Below are 11,244 nucleotides of genomic sequence, written 5' to 3'. Positions count from 1 at the left end.
TTTTCCCAAGTAAATGTGTACTCTGAGAACACTAAACTAATAGGAACATATTCTGTTTCCTTGATATGTATTCTGTTTTTTAAGTCAAAGACATTATTTTAAATGGTACTCTACTCCTCGTAGTGGGGGATAAATTTATAGTCACTCTTATGTGGGCAATATTAAGATAATAATACTAGAAATCTTTTAACATGTCAAGCTAATGTTCAGTAGTTTTCTGAAAGTTCTGTGAAGTGTCTACTTTACAAACATTGTTATAAATAGATTACTTTTTAAATTGAATAAGTCTTGCTTGTATACTAGGAAGTTTAATGGTCTAAGAAACTTGTCAGGCCCTATGAAACTAGCAGTTTCTTGAATAAAAGAACAATATGCCACTGGAGGCCATTCCTTCCAACTGAGTCACTAGCTCAGGGGCAGAGCATAGCATTTAAATGCCAGGGGTGACATAGCCCTCTGACAGTGATCCTTTTTATGATAGTCTCATGTTTTGGATACTCCCAATGTAATAAAATTCAAATTGTGTACTTATCACAATCTGGGAACTCCTTATGTGCAAATGCTTTATCTAATTCATGCTTGTACCTCCCCAAGGATCTCCATACAGCAGGGGTCAATCCAATGTTTATTGAGTTGAATTCATCCAGGTGAGCTTTCTTCTCTCCTAGTAATTTCACATTGCAACTTCCACATATTTTCTTTGTGGTGTGTCACCGCGTTATACCACCGCTTTCTGATTTTTATACTAAGCAGGAACAGGAGAATGCTATAGTTGCCTACTTGATTCTGAGACTGAAGTGAATAAAAATATTTTAGAAAGCTCCAGGAAGGGGTAGAAGGCAGAAGGAATGTGCTGTCAGGAATTTTTTGTATACTTGGGAGATTCGGTGCCGTTCAAGAGCAAACAGGTTTAGAAGTTAAATGGGCTTGTTTTGAAACTCCTGTCACTAACAGAAGTGACAACTTTTCACTGAGCTTTGGGTTGTCATCTTTAAAATGGGAAGAACAAGGTTCACCCTTTGGGATGTTGGGAAAATAAAATTAGATGTTACATGTAAAGCATTCAGGATAATGCCCAACACTCAAATGGTGGCTATTAAAAATTGAAACAGAAAGATTATGGTCCTCCAAAATAAGGCATTTTTTTTTCCTAAGGTCACATTCCTAGCTAGAAGTGACTCTCCCTGTCAAAAATGTTTAGTGTCCCCTTGCACTTCAGTGATATGTGAAGGTTGACCCCATCCGAGAATCCACTGCCAAAGAGAAAACAGCTGAAGGCTTCACCATTACATATAGCTACTCTCTGCCCCTCCCTGGCTTGATGAGCTATGTCAGAGGCTGTATTTCTGATAAACACATTAGAAGAGAGTAGCATCCCTTAGAATCAATCAATAAAGATAAATTCCTTAAATCTTTCTGGTAAAAGATAAAGAATCACAAACTGACTTGTAAAATAAGATCCAACCATAAAAGCAGTATACTGAAAATAAAATAATACAGGATCAACAAAAATACAAAATAATGGACAGGCAAAAATTCAGGTGTTGAATAGAAAACTAAAGGAAATCGCGAAGTATAATTAAGACTGAAAAACATACACCTTCAAGATGGGGGAAGGGAGTACAACGTAATCCTTCTCCCCAATCCCTTCCCCCAGCTTGAATGTCTACTGCTCTTAATGGTTACTTCCAAATAATAGACTATGGAAAGGTGGGAGGTGGGGGAATGACTTTAAAGTGGAGAAAGCTGGCAAAAACTGTTTTGACCAGGTAATGAAGGTTAACATCACTAATGATAACTCGTGCTGATAGCACATACCCCTGATATAATGTAATGAAGAATGGCATTTCACCTCTGTGATATCCTTCCCTCAAATCCAAAACTCCACTTTAACCGTGAGAAAAATATCAGACATACCCGATTTGAGGGGCATTCTATAAAATACCTAATCCGTGTTCCTTAAAACTGTCAAGATTATGAAAAACAAGGAAAGACTGAGAAACTGTCACAAACTAGAGGAAACAAAAGGAACACAACAAAACATAATGTCTTATGTTGAGTGAGCTCCTGGAAGAGAAAAAGGACATTAGTGAAAAAATTTGTGAAATTTGACTAAAGTCTGAAGTTAAGTTAGTAGTAATGTACCAATTTTGGCTTCTAAGTGTGACAAATGTATCATGGTATTATAAGATGTTAATAATAGGGAAAACTGGGTGAGGGGTATTATTTTGATACATTTCTATACATCTAAATCTTCTAAAATAAAAAGATTATTTTAAATGATGGAAAAATATTTATCAATAAGGAGTTTTTTCGTGTTGAACATATATAATCCACAATAAGTTTGTAATAGTCATGACAAACATGGGTATCAAATGAGAAGCCAAAACTTATAAATACAAGTCAGGGAAAATACAACTTTAGTGAAGGAATTTAGCATTTTTTTTCTCAATCTTTGATCTCAAATAGGCAAAATTAAAAATGAAGACAATTAAAATAAAACATGTATCACATTTGAATTAGGGTACCGTATTTATATTAAAGTTTGCACAATAATTCATGATTTATGAGGACATAAAGAAACTATATATGCCCAGAAATTGAGAGTAAGCTGGGAGCTCAGCTGGGGCTGTTGGCCAGAGCACTTCCGTATTGATCTTACTAATTGGCTAAGGTTCCTCATAACATGGCAGCTGTAGTGCAGTCGGACTTCTTACAATATGAGAGAAAGAGCTCCAAAAAGAATCTTCTAGAAAACAAGGTGAAACTTCATCACCTTTCTTCCACCTTCCTTTTGTTACAAGAAAATCACAAGTCCATCCAACTTCAAGGGGAAGAAACAGATACACCTTGTAATGGCACAAGTGTCAAATAATGTACAGCCCCACATTGTTTACATTTTTTCCCACGTGGAAAATGCATCCATTCCCTTCCAAGACCCTTGCCAAGTCTTTTCTCATTATGGCATCAAGGTTAGTCTCCAGGACTAAATGCTCTAAAACAGGCCTAGATGTAGATGAGGGTCCTCGAGTGTACTTCCTTGGGTACAACTCTTTGAGTACAGTTCTTCTCAATTGAAGATCTATAAAGTAATGACACAAGTTATATACCACCTGTGTGAGTCAGGATTCTCCAGAGAAATGCAACCAATAGGATGTACACATATGTATATGTATGTATACGTTCAGGAGTTCCAAGGGTCTCTCTTAGTTTTGTACTGTCTTTATCTCTTTAGTTCAATCTGATACAATGTCTTCTATAGGCTTTATGGGGTTTCTTCTTATCAATTTATTGTCCATTCTGTTAGATAATACCATACCAAGATATATCTTCAAGATAGTCCCTCTCTGTCTCAGGCTCCCTGGGCTAGAGATATAAGTTTGTAAGTCACCAATGGAATAGACAGTAATTGAAGCCATGTGTGTGGATGGAACTGCTTAAAGTAGCAGAATAAATAGAAATTAGTAGAGTGCTTATTAATGAAATCTATGCTGTCAATAAATAAATAAATAACAAATTTAAAAGACAAAACCAAACTGGGTCATTTATATTTACAACAAATATGATTGGCCAAGATCTGCCAGTCTTAATACATAAAGTGTTCTTAAAAATAAAATCATTAACATATCAAAAGAAAAATGATTAAAAGAATATATCAATTGATCAGTAAATTGATGATAATTTCCAGGCAATAAAATACAAATTTTCCGTGGCAAGCTATCAATCACCTGCAAATGGGAAAAAAAAACCTAGTTAAAAAATCCAATCAAATTAAAAAAGACTTGAAGAACTGAACTCAAAGTCAGGAACGGTGTGATTAGATTGGCACTCACATATACTAATGGTGGGATGGAATTTTTTTTAATTAAATTTATAGGGGTGACATTGGTCAGTAAATTATATAGGTTTCAAGCATCCAATTCTATAATACATCATCTATATATCACATTGTATGCTCACCAACCTAAGTCAATTCTCCTTCTGTCACCATATGTGTATTTGACCCCCTTTACCCTCTTCTACTACCCCCTTACCCTCTGGTAACCACTAAACTGTTGTTTGTGTCTACAAGTTTTTGTTTGTTGGTTTGTCTTATTCATTTGTTGCTTTCAGTTTTATATCCTACATATAAATGAAATCATATGGTTCTCAACGCTTTCTGTCTGACTTATTTTGCTTATTAGCATGATAATGTCAAGATTCATCCATGTGGTTGCAAATGACAGTTTTCATCTTTTCTTATGGCTGAGTAATATACCATCATATATATGTACCACGTCTTCTTTATTCAGTCATCTATGGAAGGACACTTGGGTTATTTCCATGTTTTGGTGATCATAAATAATGTTTCAACGAACATAGGAGTACGTATATCTTTATGGATAAATGTTTTTAGATATTTTGGGGTAGATACCCAGAAGAGGGATTGCTGGATCATATGGTAATTTTATTCTTTATTTTTTGAGGGATCTCCATTCTTTTCTCCATAGTAAAGGACATATACAGAAAACCCTCAGCTAATATCATAATTAATGGTGAAAAACCATTAGAGGAAAGCTTTTCCTCTAAGATCAGGAACAAGAAGACAAGGATGCCCTCCCTCCCCCATCACTGTTTTTCAACATAGTGTTGGAAGTCCTCGCCAGAGTAATCAGGCAAGAGAAAGAAATAAAAGGCATACACATTGGGAATGAAGAAGTCAAATTGTCACTTTTTGCAAGCGCTGTATTTCGATACAAGAAAGCAATGTTTGAGCAATATATATCATAGGAATTGAGACAGTTTATTTATTTAGTAATTCCATTCCTAGAAAATAAATTTAGAGTAGTTAAATATTTAAGTGCGAGGATGTTCACTGAAGCACTATTTTTGTACAACAATGATAGTTGAAGAATCTTTTTTAATAAAGGAAAATCAATAATGGTCAACATATACAATAACAGGAAAATGGTTAAGTAAATTATGAAACATACATAGGATTAAGAATTAAAAAGGTAATAACAATTATGCCTTAATAAAATAGAAACATGATCACAATATGATGCTAATTGAAGAAAGCGAGACAAAACCACAAAAAATATGATTCCAATTTAATTTAAAATATATACATATGAAAATTCAGAAGAAAATATATCAAAATGTTAACACTATTTACCGCTGTGATGCAATTATGGATTTTTATTTTCCCCTTTATTCTATCTAGTTTTCCCACAGTAGGCATGAATTTCCTTAATAAACAGAAAACAAAAATAATAACAATGAGCTTCAAAGATGTGGTACTCAAAGGCTTTTCTTTGAGAAATTGTACAACAAAGACTAAGTGCTTTGTAGTAAAGGCCCTAAGGAAAAGGGGACATCCCAGCACAGATGGCAGGATAAAAATGCAATGTGGGGAACACAGAAAAAGATTCAGACTGATTCAAAACAGAGACAATTCCCTTAGGTGGGTGGTTTTCTAAAAATTTGGCACAGTCACTTATCCATACTAGATCTTGCCCAGAAGCATTAAAAGAAAAACAAACAGAGCTGCTCTGGCGAAGACAGAGACAGAACCTGGAACTCTGTTGCCTGCTACTCCTGATCCCCACCCTCCTTCTTCCCTGCCCCAGGGGTCCCTGCAGCAGGCTCTGCAGAAGCATGAAGTCTAAGAAACAGTTTGAAAATCGAGACAAACTTCTTATGTTAAGGTTTATCATCAAGCACTCTTTAATAGAGACGAATTGGAAATTATGAAAATCTGCCGTATAATCCTCATGATTGACTACATATTACAATGTAAGGAAACATGCCATTGTCATGGCAGTCTTGGTTGGTTCACTGATTTGTCACAAATTCATTGGCCCTCTCCATTAAAAACCTTCATTAAAAATATCATTCTAAGTATTAACATCTATAAGTACTTGGCCTGGAAGGATTCTACCTGACCTTCAGGGTTATCCAGAGTAAGAAAAAAAGAGAAAAGAAAAGAAAAAAAAAAAGGTGAGTGCTTCTAAAAACGGCTGAGGCACTGAGATGCTGGGTTAGTTTGGGTTTGATCACCCTTGGCAATGCTTAATGTCAAAAGGAAAAGAATCCTTCCCTGTGCCTGGGCCACACTGCAGCTTAGACAGGGGCATAAATAATGATAGCTGCATCAAGAACAGCAGCAGCCAGCTATGCTGTATGAAAGCCGAGCTGAACCGAGCGCCTGTAGCTATGGTAGCAGGACCCAGGGACAGCTGGAGCACGGGGACACGTCCTACTTGTTGAATCTCCTTAAAACTTCTCAGAGGTTTCAACAGGTTGCCTTTTCCCACTAGAGTGGCTGTGGCTTCAGTGAAGGTGAATGGGGACATCTCTTCTGACAGTAAACTATAGCACAAAACACATTCTAGAACTATACTGCCCAATGTGTAATCATCAGCCACATGTGGCTTTAAGCTCTCAAAATGTGGCTAATCTGAACACTATAAGTGTGAAGTACACACCAGATTTCAAAGACTTAGTACAGAAAAAGAACGTAAAATATCTCATCTATAAATTTTCATATCGATTACGTGTTGAAATGATATATTTGGGGTATTTTAAGTTCAATAAAATATATTGCTAAAATCACTTTCACCTGTTTTTCTTACCTTTTTTAAATATGACTGCTAGAAAATTTAAAAGTACTCATGTGCCTCACATTTGGGGCTGGCATTACATTTCCACTGGACAGTGCTGTTACAGAACAAACAGAATCAGGACTAAAGTTCTTAATCCCTCTGGTTTTAGTTGGGATGTTTTTGTGAGCAGAGGAGAGGATTGCTTGTTCTGTGGATGAAAAGAGAGAAAACAGCCCTATCCTTTTGAGTCCTTGATGTATCAATTGGGGTTTGAATTTCTTTGTGGAAGCAGGAAATACCAGTTAGATTCCATAATAAGGGAGGAAAATGTGGACTAACCCAAAAATGCATCCAGAATGAGTCTTCTGTTGGCTTGTGCAATGGTTAGGAACTGTGTTGAGTCCTTCAGTTGATCTGATGCTGTTGTGTTGCCAACATGAAAGGGAGAAAATTATCTATACAGATTTTTAAAAAGGAATGTGGGTGCTGACCATCAAAATGAGCTTAGGAATGCTCCGTATAATGAGAGCTGGTCTTAACTTTTATTCAGGGATAAACCGTTATGCAGAATACTTTTCTCTGAAGTTGAACATCAATCTTCTGAAGCCCAAGAATTGTGAAATTACATTAGGTTATGTATTTCTCCAACAGCAACTTCATTCATCATTTAAATATATTTTGAAAGTCTGAGTAACATAATAGTAGATTCTAAGATGGAGTTTACATTACACGGTGCCATACTTTCAAGGGTCTTAGTATTTTCATTCTTTTATTCAACAGATATTTATTGAGCATTTACTATGTACCAGGCCCTCTTCCAGGCATTAAGGGTGCAATGAAAATAAAAAAATAGGATACATTCACTGACCTCCTACAAATTACAGCCCAGTGTGGGAGGTGGACATTTATCAACTAATCACACGTGGACATTTATCAACTAATCACATGTGAGAGTTCTGAGGAGCAGGATGCAGGGAGAATTCAAAGCTCAAGTGGAAGGATACGTTGTAAATAGAAGGAAGTACAGCTCCTCATATAATAGAAGCAATGATGCCCTGAATCCAAATAGCTACAACACAAAATATGTGATATAAAGTATGTGAGGAGAGCAAAATTAGCTGGGGTGATTAATATAGCTTAGTTACATTCCCTAGACATGATAATCACTCATCATCTAGATATGGACGATTACTCAAAGCAAGACTTAATTTCAGAGCATGGGCAGGGTTTACAAATAAACACATTAGGGCTGAATTGCAGGTTGGTGGTGGGAAGATCCAGGCAATAACAATAGAAGGAGATATTTAGCAGTATAGACAGGCATGTCATCACCATCTAGGAAATCTGTGTATAAAGGAATCTCAGTACAAAGGAATCTCTAGGAATCTAGGAATCTCAGTACAAAACCTAAGCTTTCATTCTGGCATGGACCCTTTGGTAGGATACCATTGCAAAAACTTAATACATAGGTCAAGACAGAGGTCTGGTGAATGGGCATGCAGAATATGGGGGAATGGGACATGGAAGATGAGGGATAATGAGATTTAAGATAAAAACCCAGACATAGAAGCTTTGCTATCAGGAATAATCATGGACAACTTTGATTTGGAGATAATTGTGGAAGCCCCGTGACCAGTACTAGCCATAATGTGAGTTAGATTAGTAAGTGTGATCAATGCTAGAGCACCATGCCCAAGGTTAGTCTGTTCGGAAACAGGGCTTAGTACCAAGTTCCCTGGGTTGGAAGAGGAGGTAGTGACAGAGAGTCCCTAGTTTTGTCTGCTTTAAATCAGTATTGCCCTCAAGTGATTTTGATACACTTTAATAAGCACTAATTTAGATTCAAATTATTTCTGAGACTTATTTTTTTTTCGTATATGTAACTGGGTGAGGGGCAGGGGTAGGAATACATACTTCAGAGGAGACTCTTCCTGGTGGTTCTGAGATACACCCACCCTTAGAAAAGTACAGCTGCTATAGGAACTGAGGGACAGAGTGATTAGTGATCTTAGCACCATAAAAACTGGAGATGGCAACAACAGACAGAAGAGATATATATCATGATCACGAGCAAGTTGGTAAGGAAATGGTACTTTAGATAGGCTTTGAAAGAGAACCACAATTTGTAGAGTTGGAGGTGACAAGAATGGTCAATGCCATATGTGATAATGCATAGTCATTTAAATACATATAAATTTGTAAGATCTAACATATGTATATATTTATAATATAAAATATATAACAGTTTATACTTTTAGTATATAAATCAAGACTAAAAATATATTCCTTTTATTCTCTAAATATATATTCTCTAAACCTTATGTACCTTGCTTACCAAGTTTTCAAATTTCTAGTAAAAATCATTCATCAGGTCGTTCTAAAGATTTTAAAATCATCGGTGTGCTTTTTTGGTTGATAGAGCTATCATTAGCTAACTGATGCTCTTTTCTTCACTGAGATTTTATAGTTAAAATTCTTCCAAAGACCTCTTTATTAAAGTGAAGGTGACTGGGTGACTGGGGATGCTATGAAGAACCTGAGAGCAGAGATTCATCCTGCTACTCCATCTTAATTTCAACTCTCCTTATTTCTCTCCACCCACTGACTAACAGCAAAGGGCACTGGCCCATTGTCATGAGCCTCTTGACAGGATTATGGAAGCCAGAGGGAGAAAGAAAGAGGATGAGAGTGAACAGGTATATTAGTCATGTTTCTAGTGTCTGTAAAGCTTGAACTTCTGTCCTACGTGCATATGTCAGACTAATCTTGTTCCGTGACCTAGTTATATGGCTGAGTCACCTTGCCTTGGCCTCCTGCTTTCTCCTTCCCCTCAGGAGGAATCCTCCTCCCAGGGCCACGTTTTCAACTAAAAACCAACCATCAGAGTCTACAGCCCTGACCAGCACCCTTATCGGTCCTTCATACTCGGGGCCACAATACACCTACTCTAATCCCCGCAGGGACAGCCAGAGATGAGACCACTAGGGAAAGTGTCTATGCTCTAATCCCACTGAAATTATTCATACTAGCAAATCCAGAACTTGAGTACCCTGCCTCATCTGTTCTTTCTTATGGAAACCATGACACAGGCTCTTGCCCACAGTGCTATTTCCCTCTGCCTCATGACTGACCTTGGTGCGTCCCTGTGCCCCGCCCATGGTGTGACATGTGCTCCCTCTTTGGGGATCTGTGCTATAATAAGTTGCCTTTTCAATGGCAATTGTGTCCTGATCAGTTGGCCTTACCATACTTAAATACCAATAAATTCTATTAAAGCAAAGGTGAGTGAAAAGAGGGCACAAGGAGGGTGATTTTTGGTCAATTCTAGTTATCTGAGTTAAGAAGCTCCATGTTGTGTCTGCTTTTTCTTCCACTAAGAAGAGTGAGATGGTTGCCTCCCTTCAAAATCTAGTCAAGAAATAACTTGTTCTTGTTTGGAGACAACTAGTTGAAGCCCATTTAATAAGCAGGACAAATGCAGAAGGGAAAAGAGGAGGAAGATAGAAACGAATGGCAGTTACCACCAAGCTCAATAAGTACCGGTGCTTGCAGTACCCGTGCTTGCAACAGTTGCAGAAGCAGTCAGGAGCGGGGGGCGGGGGACAGGATATGTTAAGGTCTCTCCACTGGGAAAACTGGGCCCTGGAGGTGGGGAGGGGTCAGAGAGGAGGCACTCACTGTCTTGTCTTGCAGCACACAGTCTTTAGACCTTTAAAAGGGATTGAGCAAGATCCTCTTCTCATAAACCTCCTCACCTTGTGCAAGGATGGTAACTACCTTCCAGCAGGTTTTCCATTAAAGCAAAATTTCCCAATCATATGTACCAAGTGATTACTGTCACAACCTGAAAGTTAAGCCTCACTTATACCGTCTGTGCCCCAGGTTTCTCCCAAGTTCTTCAACCATTACCAAATGCCTCCTCACTGTGGTTGTGTGGGCCTCTCTTCTCCCAGCCAAGGACACTTGAACTCGCCCCAGATTCCTCAACACCTGAAACAAATAACAGGCTGTCTTCAGCAGGCCTCCTAACTCTGTGCTCTGGTGCCCAAACAAAGAAAAAACAAAAACAAACTTGCATCACAGCGGTGTGTGGTTTCAGAGAAAAAAACACATGTGCTAGAATTTATTAATTAATTTTAGTGCTTATTTCATTTACTATTATACCATTTCCCAACCAGTGGAAAAAATATTTCATTATTTAATAAGCAGTGTGGTTGCATTGATGTGTGTCTCGAGTATAAGCCTTGGTTTATTCTATTTAAGAGAAACAGACGCAGCACTCCAAAGAAGAATAAACTTGCATAAACCCAACCAAAGAGATTTTAAATTAAAGATTCATACATACATACATATATACATAGACATACAAGCAAATTGTGTGTGTGTGCGCGCGCGCACACACACACACAATTAAACTGACACTCTTTTAAATGTAACTAGTATTTCTGAATATAGAAATCTCTTTCTTTTCACAGATTTGCAGTTTAGCAGTCCCAGGGGTGGAGTTTCTCCCCACCAGCAGGAATACTCTCACTTGCAGCATGAAAGGCTCTTTGTTATTGTGTTCTTGTGCTACTTTTCCATTCAGTATGTTGCAGAATACCACAGTTATTCTCCACACTCTGTTACAAATAAAAGCAAATGGTGTTTCCGCCAATTG

The sequence above is a fragment of the Rhinolophus sinicus genome, linkage group LG05, assembly GCF_036562045.2.
Source record: "Rhinolophus sinicus isolate RSC01 linkage group LG05, ASM3656204v1, whole genome shotgun sequence".
Taxonomy (NCBI): domain Eukaryota; kingdom Metazoa; phylum Chordata; class Mammalia; order Chiroptera; family Rhinolophidae; genus Rhinolophus; species Rhinolophus sinicus.
The sequence above is the reverse complement of the archived record's forward strand: the minus strand, read 5'-3'. Positions refer to the sequence as shown.